Genomic DNA, 17,232 nt, shown 5'->3' on the forward strand with positions numbered 1-17,232 from the left:
TCTAATTTAAATCTTTCAAACATGTAAAGTATGACATTTTTGCAAAAATTACTAAGATACAAACAATAAACAAGATTTTATTTTAAAATAATATATATATTTTTTTAATTTATTTTATTTTTTTTATAAGTTTGTTCTCCCCCGAATCAGAATATGACATTGTCCCTAATGTCAAAATAACTGTTAATAAAGAGTACATAATGAAAAAGATATCACCTGGAATTTTATTGAAGATAACAAACTGAAACAAACGCAAACCAATCCACGACTTTTGAATCAATGATCCAACTTCCTTTTTTTACTGCTTGATTGCGACCAATTGATCTTTGTTATCATCGGATCAGGCTTATGAACAAAAGCTTCCAAATCATCAATTAATTGGTCGGCAGTCGAAGCACAGATGAGCATCCATCGTGAATTTTCTGAAATGAAATTCTATTTCACAGCTTTATCAAGAAATGTCAACAAACTGTCATAATAATTATTGATATTCAACAAGCCCACAGGTTTATTATGGATATTAAGTTGTGCCTAAGAAACAATGTGAAAAATTTCTTCTAATGTACCAAAATCACCTTGTAGTGAGATAAAAGCATCAGAATTTTTAATCATTTGAGTGATTCTTTCATACATAGAAAAAACTTTTAATTCCTCCTCAATCGTAACACCTGTAATATTTCCTTCAGCTAAAGCTTTAGGAATAATACCCAAAACCTAACTACCTCTAAAATGAGCAGATGTTGAAACAGATCCCATTAACCCAATATTACCTCCCCCATATACCAAGTGAATTTTTCTCTCAGCCAATATCTTTCCAAGATTATTCGCTGCTTCTACAAACACTTCATTTTTTCCAGGACTCGACCCACAAAATACACAAATATTTTTCAATGTTTGTGCAGAGGATCCAGCCATGTTTTTACTTTCTTTTTTTGTCTGCGAAAATAGAGAGAAAGATGAGAGATTTTATAGGGGTAATATGTTATCATGACAAAACTATGGGTCAAAGCTGTAAACAGAATAAATAGTAAAAACTATAATGACACACATGCATATAAACAGTAGTGTGATTGTGGTCACAATTTTCCTCTGGTTTTACGTCCAGAAATGGCTTCAACGCCTTCTATGAGTCGAGGATATGCTTCCCATCCAATTTTCTTATAAATTGGCAAACAGGGTCTTTTTAAGTCGGATTCCCAAGACTATGACGCTCATCTCGGAATTGTTTCCATAAACGGAGAAGTTCAATATGCACATGTCCACTAGAATGCGTCTCAAGAGTCAATAAGATGTTATCTAAAGACTCCTTACTCAGCTCATTCTTAATGAAACCAATTTTATCTTCTCTGTTATTGGAAACACATCCCAAAGATCTGCATCGTTTGTCACAAGTCCATCTTGCACACTTATGACAAACCCCTAAACTTTTGGCCCTTCGTTTTTTCGCATAAGTGCTTTTTCCTAATCCAGGCAAATACCGAATGAGAAATGATTGTGGAACTTCTCCTCCTAATCGGACCTTAGCTTCTATTACAAGACGAATATCTTCTGGAATTCCTTTTTGCATTAGCAATCTCAATCTTTCACACCTTCCTGCATAAATTTTTCTTAGAACATTTTCAGAAATAGATGGAAAATATTTACAAATTTTTGAGAGAATTTCATCCATTTTGAAAAGAAAAGAAAAGATTTTTTTTTTTTTTTTGTATCAGCAATTGTGGGAAACTGATTTAACCGACTATGAGAGTCACGGAGTACCGTTATCCGCCATTTATACCGGGAAAATAAAAAGATTAAGAAAATCTGAAATAAAAACAAACAAACTTAAATGTAACACCAAAAAAAATAAAAAAATCAAGAATCAGAAAGGGAAATAAACTCTTCTTGAAAGATTTCATTTTCTAAATATAGTTTAAGCCTTTGTCCATTTACTTTAAAAATATCACCATTATTAGGATTTTCAATATCCACAGCTCCATAAGTATACACATGCTTTACAACATATGGGCCTGTCCATCTTGATCGTAATTTTTCTGGGAATATGTGAAGTCGAGAATTATAAAGCAAAACTTTTTTACCAATCTCAAAAGATTTTCTAAGAATTGTTTTATCATGAAATGATTTGATTTTTGATTTATAAATCTTTGAATTCTCATACGCGTCATTTCTGAGTTCATCAAGTTCATTAAGTTGCAATTTACGCAATTTTTTGGCATCATCCATGCTTGAATTTAAAGTTTTGATCGCCCAATAAGCTTTATGTTCCAATTCCACAGGCAAATGACAATGTTTTCCATAAACCAACCTATAGGGAGACATATTCAATGATGTTTTAAAAGCTGTTCGATATGCCCAAAGGGCATCATTAAGTCGCCGAGACCAATCTTTTCTATTTGAGTTAACAGTTTTTTCCAAAATTTGCTTTATCTCCCTATTAGCTAATTCAACTTGTCCATTTGTTTGAGAATGATAAGGAGTAGTTACTTTATGAGTAATACCATATTTTTCATTAATGAAGCAAATGATTTATTAACAAAGTGAGTTCCCCCATCACTAATCATGGCTCGAGGAATTCCAAATCTACTAAAAATATTTTCTTTTAAAAATTTGATGACGATTTTATGATCATTTGTTCGACATGGAATTGTCTCTATCCATTTGGAAACATAATCAACTGCAACTAAAATATACAAGTATCCAAACGACGGTGGAAAAGGTCCCATAAAATCTATTCCCCAACAATCAAAGATTTCAATTTCAATAATAGGATTCGAAGGCATCATGTTTTTTTTTGAAATCGCACCCAATTTTTGACAATTTTCACAGATCTTGCAGATTTCGTGGGTGTCTTTAAACAAAGTGGGCCAATAAAATCCACACTACAAGATTTTTGCAGCAGTTTTCTTTGAAGAAAAATGTCCTCCGCATGCTTCTGAATGACAAAATTTAATGACACTACTTACCTCGTTGTCGGGTATGCAACGTCGAAAAATTTGATCCGGACAATACTTGAGCAGATATGGATCATCCCAATAAAAGTTTTTTACCTCATTCAAAAATTTTCTTTTATCTTGATGTTAAATGTCGAATGATTTTATCAAAAGCATTTTGACATTCTTGAGTTCACTCAAATGCAGTGTCTTTTATTAAGAGGTTACAAATGGGTTTAGAGATTAAACTAAAGTCCTTTATAAACCTCCTATAAAATCCAGCATGTCCCAAAAATGAGCGAATTTCTTTAATGGTTTTTGGAGGGGGTAAATTGGCAATGACATCAACTTTTGCTTTATCAACTTCAATTCCATGAGATGATACGACATGTCCCAAAACAATTCCAGAAGTAATCATGTAATGACATTTTTCTCAATTTAAAATAAGACCCTTTTCCTCGCATCTTTTTAAAACTTTTTCCTAATTTTCAAGACAATTATCAAATGTATTCCCAAAGACAGTTAAATCATCCATGAAAATTTCCAAACAATTTTCAACCATGTCGCAAAAAATGCTTAGCATACATCTTTGAAATGTTGCTGGGGCATTGCATAATCCAAATGGCATCCTTCTAAATGCAAATGTTTCAAAAGGACATGTGAATGTAGTTTTATCTTGATCTTCGAGTGCAATGGAAATTTGATAATAACCTGAATATCCATCAAGAAAACAGTAGTATGGATGACCTGCTACTCTTTCTAAAATTTGATCAAAAAATGGTAATGGAAAATGATCTTTTCTAGTGGCGTCATTTAATTTTCTATAATCAATACACATCCGCCAACTAGATGGGACTCGACTTGTTAACAATTCACCTTTTTCATTTTTTATCACTGTGATGCTAGATTTTTTTGGAACTACTTGTGTTGGGCTTACCCACTTACTATCAGAAATAGGGTAGATAATCCCAACATCAAGTAGTTTGAGAACTTCAGTTTTCACAACATCTTTCATGTGTGGATTTAATCTCCTTTGTGGTTGTTGAGATGTTTTAGCATTTTCTTCTAAATTAATTTTGTGTGTGCAAATTAGTGGATTAATGCCCTTGAGATCTTTTAGTGTCCAACCAATTGCATTTTTATGTCTTTTAAGCATATCAACTAATTTACCTTCTTGATCACTTTCTAGTTTGGAAGAAATTACCACCGGATATGTTTCATCTTCTCCAAGAAATGCATACTTCAATTCTTCTGGCAAGGGTTTTAACTCCAATATGGGTGGTTCGTCTTTGTTCTCATATTTTGCAACAAATTCTTTCTCTGATCCTGGTAACGAGTGATACCTGATAAAATCATCAAGATCAATTTCAATATTTTCTTTAACAGTTTCAATTGAACAAATATCTAATTGATCATGAGTACTCCCTTCTTGAATGTTTTCTTCCACAAGAGTTTCAATAAGATTTTCATCTTCACTTTCATCTCCTTTGTCATGTGGTTGCTTACAAAGATTAAAAACATTGAGCTCCAAGGTCATGTTACCAAATGACAACTTCATTATTCCATTCCTGCAATTTATAAGAGCATTAGAAGTTGCTAAAAATGGACGACCCAGAATTACAGGAATTGCATTACAAGCTTCGATAGGTTGTGTATCTAAAACTATGAAATCGACAGGATATACAAAGTTATCAACTTGGACCAATACTTCTTCTATCAGGCCTCTTGGCACTTTAACAGATCAATCAGCAAGTAAAAGTGTTACCGAAGTAGATTTTAACTCGCCTAGATTGAGTTCTTGATAAACTGAATATGGAAGTAAATTCACATTAGCTCCAAGATCAAGCAAGGCTTTTTAAATCTTTCATTCTCCAATAATACATGAAATAGTAGGACAACCAGGGTCTTTGTATTTCAAAGTATTATTATTTTGAATGATTGCACTTACTTGTTCGGTTAAAAATGCTTTCTTTTTCACATTCAATTTTCTTTTCACAGTGCACAAGTCTTTCAAAAATTTTGCATATGATGGTACCTGTTTTATTGCATCTAATAAAGGAATATTACCTTTTACTTGTTTAAAAATATCATATATATCAAAATTCAAATTTGATTTTTTTGTATTTTTCAATGCATGAGGGAATGGTGGTGACACTGTCTGTTGAACCTCCTCTTCGCAAGTTATGGGTTCCACTTCCTTACCCTTTGGAGTTGATTTATCATCATCTTCACAAGGTTCAAGAATGGATTTTTCCACAACCTTACCACTTCGAAGGGTAATAACAGATTTTACCTGATCCATCGATTGAGTTCCAGAAGTTCCAGTTTGTGAATGATGATCCTTGGGATTAGACAGAGGTTGTGAAGGAAATTTACCTTTTTCATGAACATTAAATGCAGATGCAAATTTAGCAAGAGTATCTTTCAAATCTGTCATGGTTTGAGCAGTTTTAGTATTGATAGAGTCTTGCTTTGCAATGAAAGAATTCAATGTATCTTCCAAATTTCTTTTAGGTGGAGGAACATAAGGTGCATAATTTTGAAAATTTTGTTGATTTTGGAAATGTTGTTGTGAAAATTGTGCAGCATTATCATTCCTCCAACTAAAATTTGGATAATTTCGCCAACCTGGATTTTAATTTTGAGGAAATGGTTCAAAATTTGGCCTTTTGAAATTGTTCAAAACATTGGCTTGTTCATGGAGACATTCTTTAAAAGAGGGCAAAGTGGGACAATCTTTTGTAAAATGATCACTTGTATCACAGATGTGACACACAATTTCTTGAACAGATTTTAATTGACCATTCTTTTTCAATTCAAATGCCTCAACTTTTCTTGCCAAAGAGGTAAATCTAGCTTGAAGATCATGTTCATCTTTGAGAGTGTACATACCTCCACCAGATGTAGGAGATTGAATCTTGTTTGATGGTTCGATTGTACCTATAGTGTCCCAATTTTGAGCATTTTCAGCTAATGAATCGAGATACTCAATTGCCTCATTTGGATCTTTATCTTTAAATGTTCCATTACACATAAATTCAACAATTTGCCTATCTTTAGGTGTTAAGCCTTCATAAAATTGAGAAACAACTCTCCAAATTTCAAAACCATGATGTGGACAAAGATTAAGCAATTCTTTGTATCTATCTCAACACTGGTAAAAAGTTTCTCCTTGTTTTTGAGTGAAAGTGATGATTTGCCTTTTGAAAGAATTTGTTCTATGAGATGGAAAAAACCTTTTCAAAAATTATTGTTGCAATTCATCCCAGGTTCGAATGGATCCCGATCTAAGATTTTGTAGCCAAGTTTTAGCTTTATCTTTTAAAGAAAAAGGAAAAAGCTTAAGTCGAATGATGTTCATGCTACAATTTAGATCATTATATGTGTTGCACACTTCTTCAAACTCTCGTAAATGCATGTATGGATTTTCAGAATCTAAGCCATGAAAATTGGGTAAAAGTTGGATAATACCAGGCTTAAAATTGAAATGAGATGCATCAGGGGGAAAAACTAGACATGAAGGTGCACTAGTACGTGTAGGATTCATGTGATCTCAAAGTGTTCTTCGTCTATCATAATCATGTTGAGATTAAATTTCATCTTCATTTTCTTGGATGGGTTCTTCCGCCATGTTTTGTAAAAATAAAGGGTTATTTCGAATAAATCGACCACTAAGTGTACGTGACCAAATGCTCATGCAAATGCAAATGCAAAAGAATAAAAACACACAAAAGCAATAAAAATTCAAATAAAGAAAAATAAACTATAAACAAAATTAAATAGACTTGAAATTATATTAGACTTCCCCGGCAACGGCGCCAAAAACTTGTTGCGACTTTGATTGTTGCACTCCCAAGAGCAGGTTGTCCACAAATAGTATAATTCGGTGAGTCCGAATATCGTATCCACAGGGAAGCTAAGTTAATTACAAGTCCACTACAATGTCTTTTTTTTTTAGTTGTTTGAATCTTTAATTGGTAATTTTTAATTGTTCAAATTTTAATTAAGTAGTTGAGATTAAATGATCCACTCTTGGTATTTTAATAAAGTTAACATTAATGAACATTATTGAAATCCACTTAATAAAATGGTTCCAATATATTAAATAATCATATTTATATTATGTTATATATTATTATCTTATAAGTATATAATATATACCAAAACTTATAAATGTTGTCAAGTATTTATTGTGCTATATATATATTTGTAAACACTAAATCAAGATTCCCACTTTAAATGGTTGGTAAAACCAAACTAACATTTAAATGGTACCAATAAATTAATATTATGATATATTTATATATAGTAAATCAAGGTTCCCACTTTAAATGGTTGGTAAAACCAAACAAATATTTAAATGGTTCCAAGTAATTTAATACTATAATATATTCATATATAATAAATCAAGGCATCCACTTTAAATGGTTGGTAATACCAAACTAACATTTAAATGGTTCCAAGAATTTAGTGTAACATATAGCAACAATAAATCAAAACTCCCTCTTATAAGTAGGATATAAAAATGCTTAAAGAAATAAATATAACATAAACAATAAATAATGATTAATAATATAAATAGATTCTTACCTTTTAGTAACCTTATTATCATGCCAAGAGTTTCACCTTTTCATCTCAACTTTAGGAAGTTAGCTATTCATTATTCAAAGTGTAAAACTTTGAATATGAAATTAACATGCTAATTATATTTAAATGAAAAAATAAAGGAAAAATATAGAGAGAAATATTATGAACTCAAAGGTTTGTTAATAGAATGAGGGATATCTCAATACATTAGAATGCACCCCTATTTATAGCCAAATTTGGGGAGACAACCACAAATAAAATATTAATTTTTTACACATAAGTCTTCATTGGTGTTCCAAGATATTATATTATATTACACATCACTTTTGAAAATCTTCTTCTCCGAATTTGCTTCTTCACATAAAAAAAAACATGTGAATGATTGAGTTGTCTAGATGTGGTATTTTTTTCAAATCATTTGACCAAGTAATTTGAGAGATATGGTCAAAATACTAGAGAATGGTAAAACTGCCACTCCTTTGGTAACTTTATTTGTTGCTTAATTTAATCCCAATTGTGAGAGGATTTTTATCTCATGCTTGCCACCAATATTGTAGATATTAACATAAACTTTCTACAGGTCCAAGAATCATCTTTGTAACGAACCGTATTCTTTTTACTACTTAAAATTTGCGGAAAAAATTAAAATTTTTCTTGAATACGAAAATAAAATCAATACGGTCGTCACTACATCATCCATTCACCAATATAAAAATCATTGTTTAAGGAAAAGCTTGCTCAGAACATCTCGCATCAAAACATAAAATCAGAGTATCAATATTTTCATGCTTAAAATCTTAAATATAGCGTGGGCGGTCCTCGGGTCTAGCCTTCTGCTCAGTCCAAGCCGGCTCCTTGGTCCCCACCCCTCGTCTCATCATGATCATCCTCACCTGCATCGATCAAGTATAGTGAGTCTAAAGACTCAACACGAATAAACTGAGAATAGCAAGTATTACATAATAAAATCGCATGCAACTTTAAAATAGAACGTACATACTTGAAGATTGGATTTGAAATGAGCTTGAACTTGCATACATACATAGACATGCCATAATTTAAAAGCTTTCATAAACATGCTTGCATACTTGATCATACTTAAACATACATGACTTCATTTTGCGTAGAATATGTTTAAAAGCAAGTGACCCATACATAATAAACGTCTGATCAGACAAACCACAGTACTGGGCTGACAGGGACGTATCCACTGCCACATATATGAGATCCCCGTTCATAATTTAACGGGCTGGTTGGTCCCCGTTCATAATTTAACGCTTTCCAACCACGATCTAACCCGTTCATAATTTAACGGCGTGGAGAGGTCCTCGGCCACGTTCACCGACTTCCAAACCCATTCATAATTTTGTCACAAGACAATTAGCATACCTCAAAAGCTTAAAATATTTTCTTGCATGTCAACATACTTGGCATTGAGGGATTCATTGGACTTCAATCGGGGTCGTCGCTGCACAACTAATTATGAATTGACATGCTTATCTTGCGTAACTTGGACGTAAATTTCATACCTACTTACGAGCTCAATCAATTCCTTAGGACGTTCTAAAATTCCCATGACTCGACTTTGTAAATCATTGTACTAAACCTTGACCTCTAACCTCAAAGCATACTATAAATTTTCCCCAAAATATGAAGGACACGGACCCCGTGCTCCCATCCGTGTATGGGTCCGTGTAGGCTCGGGTAAGGAGGACTCAAAGAGAAGGGTGGACACGGACCCCGTGTTAGGGTCCGTCTGAGGGTCCGTCTAGACTTTGTAGAGGGACACAGAAAAGAACAAAGGCAGGGACCCCGTGCCATGGTCCGTGTAGAGGGTCCGTGTCGGTACGCAAAAATGACATTTATGAGATAACACAGGCACGGACCCCGTGTCAGGATCCGTGTATGGGTCCGTGTGGCCTCGATTTTTCTGAACCTGCGAGGAAAACTTACACAATGTCTATTCTCCCTATCAAACAACTAATAGAACGAAATTAAACACCTTGAGACAATCCTAAGTCACCATAGCATTGAACTAATCTCGTACGGACACCCAAACAACGACGTTCCCTTAGGATACATACAATTCAAGAAGCGTAGCAATTGACCCCAAACGTTTCCTACGACTTCTAATGTACTCGAGTGCCTATCGACACTAAACGACATGCAAAAATACAAACCCAAGCATCATACTAATTATACTTAGACGCAGTAACGATCACCCGTCGATCCCCACGAAGCCTGCAACAAATAACTTCAAGAACACAATTTACATAAAAGTCGCAGTTTGAGCAGTCCCACGAAAAACACCATAACTCACTCAATTTTCGTCCAAAAATTTCGAATCTTATATCAAATCAAAGGCATAAAAAAAGTTCTACCTTTTTCTTATTGAAAGTTTTGCCAAAATCTGTACCGAGAAATCCCAGTAATTCAAAATACAGAGGAATTCGAAATTTCAGATCAAAAATTCTTTTCAAGGCACATCCAATAAAATTCCTGCTCAAACTACTACATCTTATACACATGATTTCGTAAATAACACATCAAAATAAATACTATGACAAGATTGACGCAGGAAAAACAGATTATACGTGCCTTTTGATATTTAAAAATATCGTGACGACGATACCGAAGCGGAGAAGGATGCGAGGTTGATCCGGGACGAACTTGGCTCGATTTTCTTTGGAGGAACCCAACTAAATTTGCTGGAAATCTAAGGGAAGGGGGGACGGCTGCTTGTAGGAGTAATAACCCTAGTTTTCTTTCAAATAAAATCTAAAGATGAGTCGTGTAGTGTATGTTGTGTGTTACACGTTTTCTAGTGTGTGTAGAATGTGTGTGTGTGAGTTAGGGGTGAATTTAGGGAAATAAATTGTTTAAAAATAAATTAACAACTAATTAAAAGTTAATCAAGCACTAACTCACAATTTCTTGGAAATAAAATACACACTGGTTTAAATAACTCCTTAATTAAAATAACACCCACACAATAACAAGTTTAAAAGTTTTAAACTCTCAAAATTACTAAATAAGTGCTTTAATCTTTAAAAATGCTAAAACTCAATAAATTATTTAAAACTCCCCGAACTTAGCTTAAAATAAAATACCACATTTAAAATTGCCACCAATCGTCACCGGTCTCTTTTCCTCAATCCCGCCTCGAATAATCGCCTGAAACGTGAAACTCGAAAAACATTTTAACGTGCATCACCATAAACATGAATAATTTAAAATAATGCATTTTTATAAATCATGCATGGCTAAAACTCATTTAAAATTAATTAAATGATCTAATAATTAAACAGATGCATGAGTTATACGTGTACTGAATTTGGGCACTACAGTTCCTCCCCCACTTATATAAGTCTTACCAAACAACTCCTCGAAATTAAGTCTTACCAAACAACTCCGGGTAGCGAAGTCTCATATCTGCTTCTGATTCCCAAGTGGCTTCCTCCACTGATTGATTTAGCTACCGGACTTTGACCAATTTAGTCACTTTGTTCTGGAGTCTGTGCTCTTGTCTGTCTAGGATTTGAGTCGGTCACTCCTCATATGACAGATCTGGAACAAGCTGCAACGGCTCGTAGCTCAGAACATGCGAAGGATTAGCTAGATACTTCCTCAACATAGAAACGTGGAACACATTGTGTACCCCGGCCAGATTCGGCGGAAGGGCTACACGGTAAGCTACTATCCCAACTCTGTCAAGAATCTCAAACGGCCCAATAAATCTCGGACTCAGCTTGTCTCTCCTCCCAAATCTCATTACACCCTTCATAGGTGCTATCTTGACGAATACGTGATCTCCTACGGCAAACTCGAGATCTCTTCTCCTCTTATCGGCATAGCTCTTCTGACGACTTTGGGCGGTCTTCATCCTGTCACAAATCTTGACCACCACATCTGTAGTTTGCTGAACTATCTCTGGACCAAGATCTGCTCTCTCACCAACTTCATCCCAATGAACTGGTGATCTGCACTTCCGTCCATACAACGCCTCATAGGGAGCCATACCTATAGATGATTGGAAGCTGTTGTTGTAGGTAAACTCCACTATTGGTATCTTAGAATCCCAAGTCTCCTGAAAATCAATCATACAGGCTCTCAGCAAATCCTCCAGAATCTGAATCACTCGCTCAGACTGGCCATCTGTCTGCGGGTGAAAAGCTGTACTAAACAGCAACTTTGTCCCCATGGCTGCATGTAAGCTCTTCCAGAAGGACGACGTAAACCTCGGGTCCCTGTCGGACACAATCGAAACTGGGAACCCATGTAAACGGACTATCTCCCTGATATAAAGCTCCGCATACTGCGTCATGGAGAAAGTCGTCTTTACTGGCAAAAAGTGCACTGACTTTGTGAGTCGATCTACAATAACCCAAATGGCATTAAAGCCTCTGACTGATCTAGGCAATCCAACGACGAAGTCCATAGTGATATTCTCCCATTTCCACTCTGGAAGAGGAGTGGCTTAAGCATCCCTGCTGGCCTCTGATGCTCTGCCTTCACCTGCTGACAAGTGAGGCATTCTGACACAAATCGGCGGATGTCTCTCTTCATCCCTGGCCACCAATACAAAATTTGGAGATCCTTATACATCTTGGTACTTCCTAGATAAATAGAATACAGAGATGCGTGTGCCTCTGTCAAAATATCCTGTCTGATCGATTCACCACTAGGCACCCACATTCTACCTCTGTATCTCACAATCCCATCTGACACTGTATAAAGAACACTGACCTTGGCCTCATCTTTCAGTCTCCATTTCTGTAATTGCTCATCTGAAGACTGACCTAGTCTGGATACGGTCTAGCAGAGAAGACTGGACTGTCAGATTAGATAGCCTTGGTGCTCTGCCCTTACGGTATACTTCCAAACCAAACCTCTGAATTTTCGACTGAAGAGGTCTCTGCACTGATAACTGAGCTATGACTACAACTTTCCTGCTCAAGGCATCTGCCACCACATTAGCTTTTTCCGGATGGTAACTAATTTCGTAATCATAGTCTTTCACCAGTTCCAGCCACCGTCTCTGCCTCATGTTCAGCTCTTTCTGCGTTAAGAAATATTTGAGACTCTTATGATCGGTGAAAATCTGACATTTCTCGCCGTATAGGTAGTGTCTCCAAATTTTCAGTGCGAAGACAACGGCGGCTAACTCAAGATCATGCGTCGGGTAGTTCTTCTCGTGCACTTTCAACTGCCTGGAAACATAAGCTATGACCCGACCCTGCTGCATCAATACTGCGCCTAACCCGAGCTTAGATGCATCGGTATATAACACAAATTCTCCTTGCCCTGATGGCGTGGCTAGCACCGGCGCAGAAATAAGAGCGTGCTTCAAAGTATCACAGCTCTTCTGACATTCGTCACTCCACACGAATTTAACATTCTTCTTGGTTAGTGAAGTGAGTGGCACTGCTATGGATGAAAACCCCCGAATGAACTTACGGTAGTAACCGGCTAAATCCAGAAAACTGCGGATCTCTGATGCATTTTTTGGCTCAACCCATTCCTTAACGGCTGCTACCTTCGCTGGATCCACTTCAATGCCACTGCTAGACACTATATGCCCTAAAAACGCTACTTTCTGCAACCAAAACTCGCACTTACTGAACTTCGCAAATAACTTGCGACTCTGCAAAACCTACAACTCTGTCCTCAAATGCTGGCTATGCTCCTCATGGCTCTTCGAGTATATGAGAATATCGTCAATAAACACTATGACGAACTGATCAAGGTAGGGCTGAAATACTCGATTCATGAGGTCCATGAAAATTGCTGGAGCATTCGTCAATCCAAATGGCATTACTAAGACCTCGTAATGCCCATACCTGGTCCTGAAGGCCGTCTTGTGAACTTCTTCATCCTTCACCTTCAGCTGGTGATACCCTGATCGAAGATCTATCTTAGAGAACACTGTAGCTCCCTGCAACTGATCAAACAAGTCTTCGATTCTAGGGAGTGGGTACTTATTCTTGATCGTTACCTTGTTCAACTCTCGGTAATCGATGCACAGCCTCATACTCCCATCCTTCTTCTTTACAAAAAGTACTGGTGCGCCCCATGGTGAGAAACTAGGGCGGATAAATTCCTTATCGAGGAGCTCCTGAATCTGCTGTTTGAGCTCTAACATCTCAGCTGGAGCTAGTCGGTACGGTGCCTTAGAGATTGGCACTGTGCCTGGCATGAGATCAATAGCAAACTCCACCTCTCTCTCTGGTGGAAGACCTGAAACATCATCTGGGAATTCACTGACTACTGGTACGTCGGATAAAGATGGAGTGGACACATCAGGCGCTGAATTAATACTGGCCAAGAAGTCCTGACTGACACCCCTTGGAAATCAGCCTCCTCGCTTGCATGCACGAAATCTTGCGAGGGAAGCTTCTCCATCTGGCTGGCTCAAATATGAACTGTTCCATGCCCAGCGGCCTAACCAATACTGATCTTTTCTGGAAGTCAATCAGAACCCTGTTCTTTGACAGCCAGTCCATTCCCAAAATAATGTCGAACTCTGGCATCGGCAGTAGAATCAAATCTGCATATACTAGATGGCCCTGCAGTTCCAGATCGATATCCCTGATCACGCTAGTTGCTAACAGCTCTTCCCCGGATGGGACTGTCACCGAAAAATTTATATCTAGGACAATGGACTTGATGTCCAGATGATTAGCAAAAGTCTCCGAGATAAAAGAGTGAGTGGCTCCTGAATCTATCAGTGCCGTTGTGGCTAATCTCTTCATGAAAATATTCCCTGAGATGTGTTAGCACAACAAACTAACTTATATCCCAAAAATTCTACCATAAACCTCATGCAACAAAAGACACTCAAAATTCCAACTAAAACACTAGTATTCCCAATTAAAACTAAACATGCAAGGCAAAGAAATCGATACTGTACCGAATTAAATAAATTACCAGTCAAAAGGGTAGTGTCTGGGTTCACCTCTTGAGCATGCATGGCGAAAACTCTCCCTTGCGTTGGTTGCTTCCATTGTGGGCACTCCTTCAACATGTGGTCCGTAGCCCCACATTTAAAACATTTCTCGGATCCCCATAAGCACTGACCGGGATGCTGGCGATTGCATTTCTGACACACTGGGAAGTTATCAGGCTTCTAAGGCGCCCCCTGCTGCTAGATAGGACCCTTGCCTTTCGGCGGTCCCTGATAGGGTTTCTTTCCTAGTGGTCCCTGGTAAGGCTTCTTGTGCTGGGGTCGCTGATGCTGATGCTGCGGCTGCAGTGGTGCTTGGTAGGGCCTCTTGCCCAACCTGTCAGCCTCGATATCCCGCTGGTCTTGCTCTGCCGCCAAAGCCCTAAAAACGGCAACTGCGTATGTAGTAGGGCCAGCTACCCTCACATCACGGCGCAAGATCGGCCGCAAACCATCCATAAAATGCCTCAGCTTTGCCTGGGCATCATTTGCAATGAGAGGCACGAAGTAACATCCCCTCTCAAACTTCCTAACAAACTCTGCAACACTGCTGTCTCCTTGTCGCAGCGTCATAAATTCCCTAGTCAGCCGGGATCGTACTTCCTCAGTGAAGTACTTGGCGAAGAACACTTCTTTGAATTCATTCCAGGACAACGTCGGCAAATTAACTGCCACCGATGCACTGTCCCACCAACGTCTGGCATCGCCTGCTAAAAGGAATATGGTACAACGGACTCTGTCTGCATCCTGCAGCTCCATGTAGTCAAAGATCACCTCGATGGACTTAATCCATCCAACTGCTACCATCGGGTCAGTAGATCCCGAAAATTCCTTAGGATTCATCCTCTGGAACCTCTCATACACCGCTTCTGGCCTAGGCCTCTCCCCCGCGCCAACTGCAGCCTGATTCCTCGCAAATTGTGCGAAGAACTGAGTCATTCCTGCCAGCATCTGCGCTTGCATATCTGGCGGTGGAGGTGGAGGATTGGCTCTCTCCTCATTTCGGTTCTCTCGATCCTCTTCCCTTGCTTCTCGGTCAACCACACGTCTAGGAGGCATTCTGTTCCATCAATTACCCAACACGTAAACCCACTATGCATGAACATGATATCAATGACATAGGATGCACGAAACCTAAACTCAAAACATGGATATGCTGAATTCATGATTTCAATGCTTAATACATACATAATGCAAAAATTAAAACTTACAGACTTGAGGTGTGACTTCGTGAGCTTCTTGCGGCTGGCAGTAGGCATAACCCTATACAGGAACACCGCTCTAATACCAACTGTAACGAACCGTATTCTTTTTACTACTTAAAATTTGCGAAAAAATTAAAATTTTTCTTGAATACGAAAATAAAATCAATACGGTCGTCACTACATCATCCATTCACCAATATAAAAATCTTGTTTAAGGAAAAGCTTGCTCAGAACATCTCACATCAAAACATAAAATCAGAGTATCAATATTTTCATGCTTAAAATCTTAAATATAGCGTGGGCAGTCCTCGGGTCTAGCCTTCTGCTCAGTCCAAGCCGGCTCCTTGGTCCCCACCCCTCGTCTCATCATGATCATCCTCACCTGCATCGATCAAGTCTAGTGAGTCTAAAGACTCAACACGATTAAACTGAGAATAGCAAGTATTACATAATAAAATCGCATGCAACTTTAAAATAGAACGTACATACTTGAAGCTTGGATTTGAAATGAGCTTGAACTTGCATACATACATAGACGTGCCATAATTTAAAAGCTTTCATAAACATGCTTGCATACTTGATCATACTTAAACATACATGACTTCATTTTGCGTAGAGGATGTTTCAAAGCAAGTGACCCATACATAATAAACGCCTGATCAGACAAACCACAGTACTGGGCTGACAGGGACGTATCCACTGCCACATACATGAGATCCCTGTTCATAACTTAACGGGCTGGTTGGTCCCCGTTCATAATTTAACGCTTTCCAACCACGATCTAACCCGTTCATAATTTAACGGCGTGGAGAGGTCCTCGACCACGTTCACCGACTTCCAAACCCATTCATAATTTGGTCACAAAACAATTAGCATACCTCAAAAACTTAAAATATTTTCTTGCACGTCAACATACTTACTTGGCGTTGAGGGATTCATTGGACTTCGATCGGGGTCGTCGATGCACAACTAATCATGAATTTACATGCTTATCTTGCGTAACTTGGACGTAAATTTCATACCTACTTACGAGCTCAATCAATTTCTTAGGACGTTCTAAAATTCCCATGACTCGACTTTGTAAATCATTGTACTAAACCTTGACCTCTAACCTCAAAGCATACTATAAATTTTCCCCAAAATATGAAGGACACGGACCCCGTGCTCCCATCCGTGTATGGGTCCGTGTAGGCTCGGGTAAGGAGGACTCGAAGAGAAGGGTGGACACGGACCCCGTGTTAGGGTCCGTCTGAGGGTCCGTCTAGACTCTGTAAAGGGACACAGAAAAGAACAAAGGCACGGACCCTGTGCCCTGGTCCATGTAGGGGTCCGTGTCGGCACGCAAAAATGACATTTATGAGGTAACACAGGCTCGGACCCCGTGTCAGGATCCGTGTATGGGTCCATGTGGCCTCGATTTTTCTGAACCTGCGAGGAAAACTTACACAATGTCTATTCTCCCAATCAAACAACTAATAGAACGAAATTAAACACCTTGAGACCATCCTAAGACACCATAGCATTGAACTAATCTCGTACAGACACCCAAACAACGACGTTCCCTTAC

The sequence above is a fragment of the Primulina tabacum genome, chromosome 15 (genome assembly GCF_025594145.1).
Source record: "Primulina tabacum isolate GXHZ01 chromosome 15, ASM2559414v2, whole genome shotgun sequence".
NCBI classification, from domain to species: domain Eukaryota; kingdom Viridiplantae; phylum Streptophyta; class Magnoliopsida; order Lamiales; family Gesneriaceae; genus Primulina; species Primulina tabacum.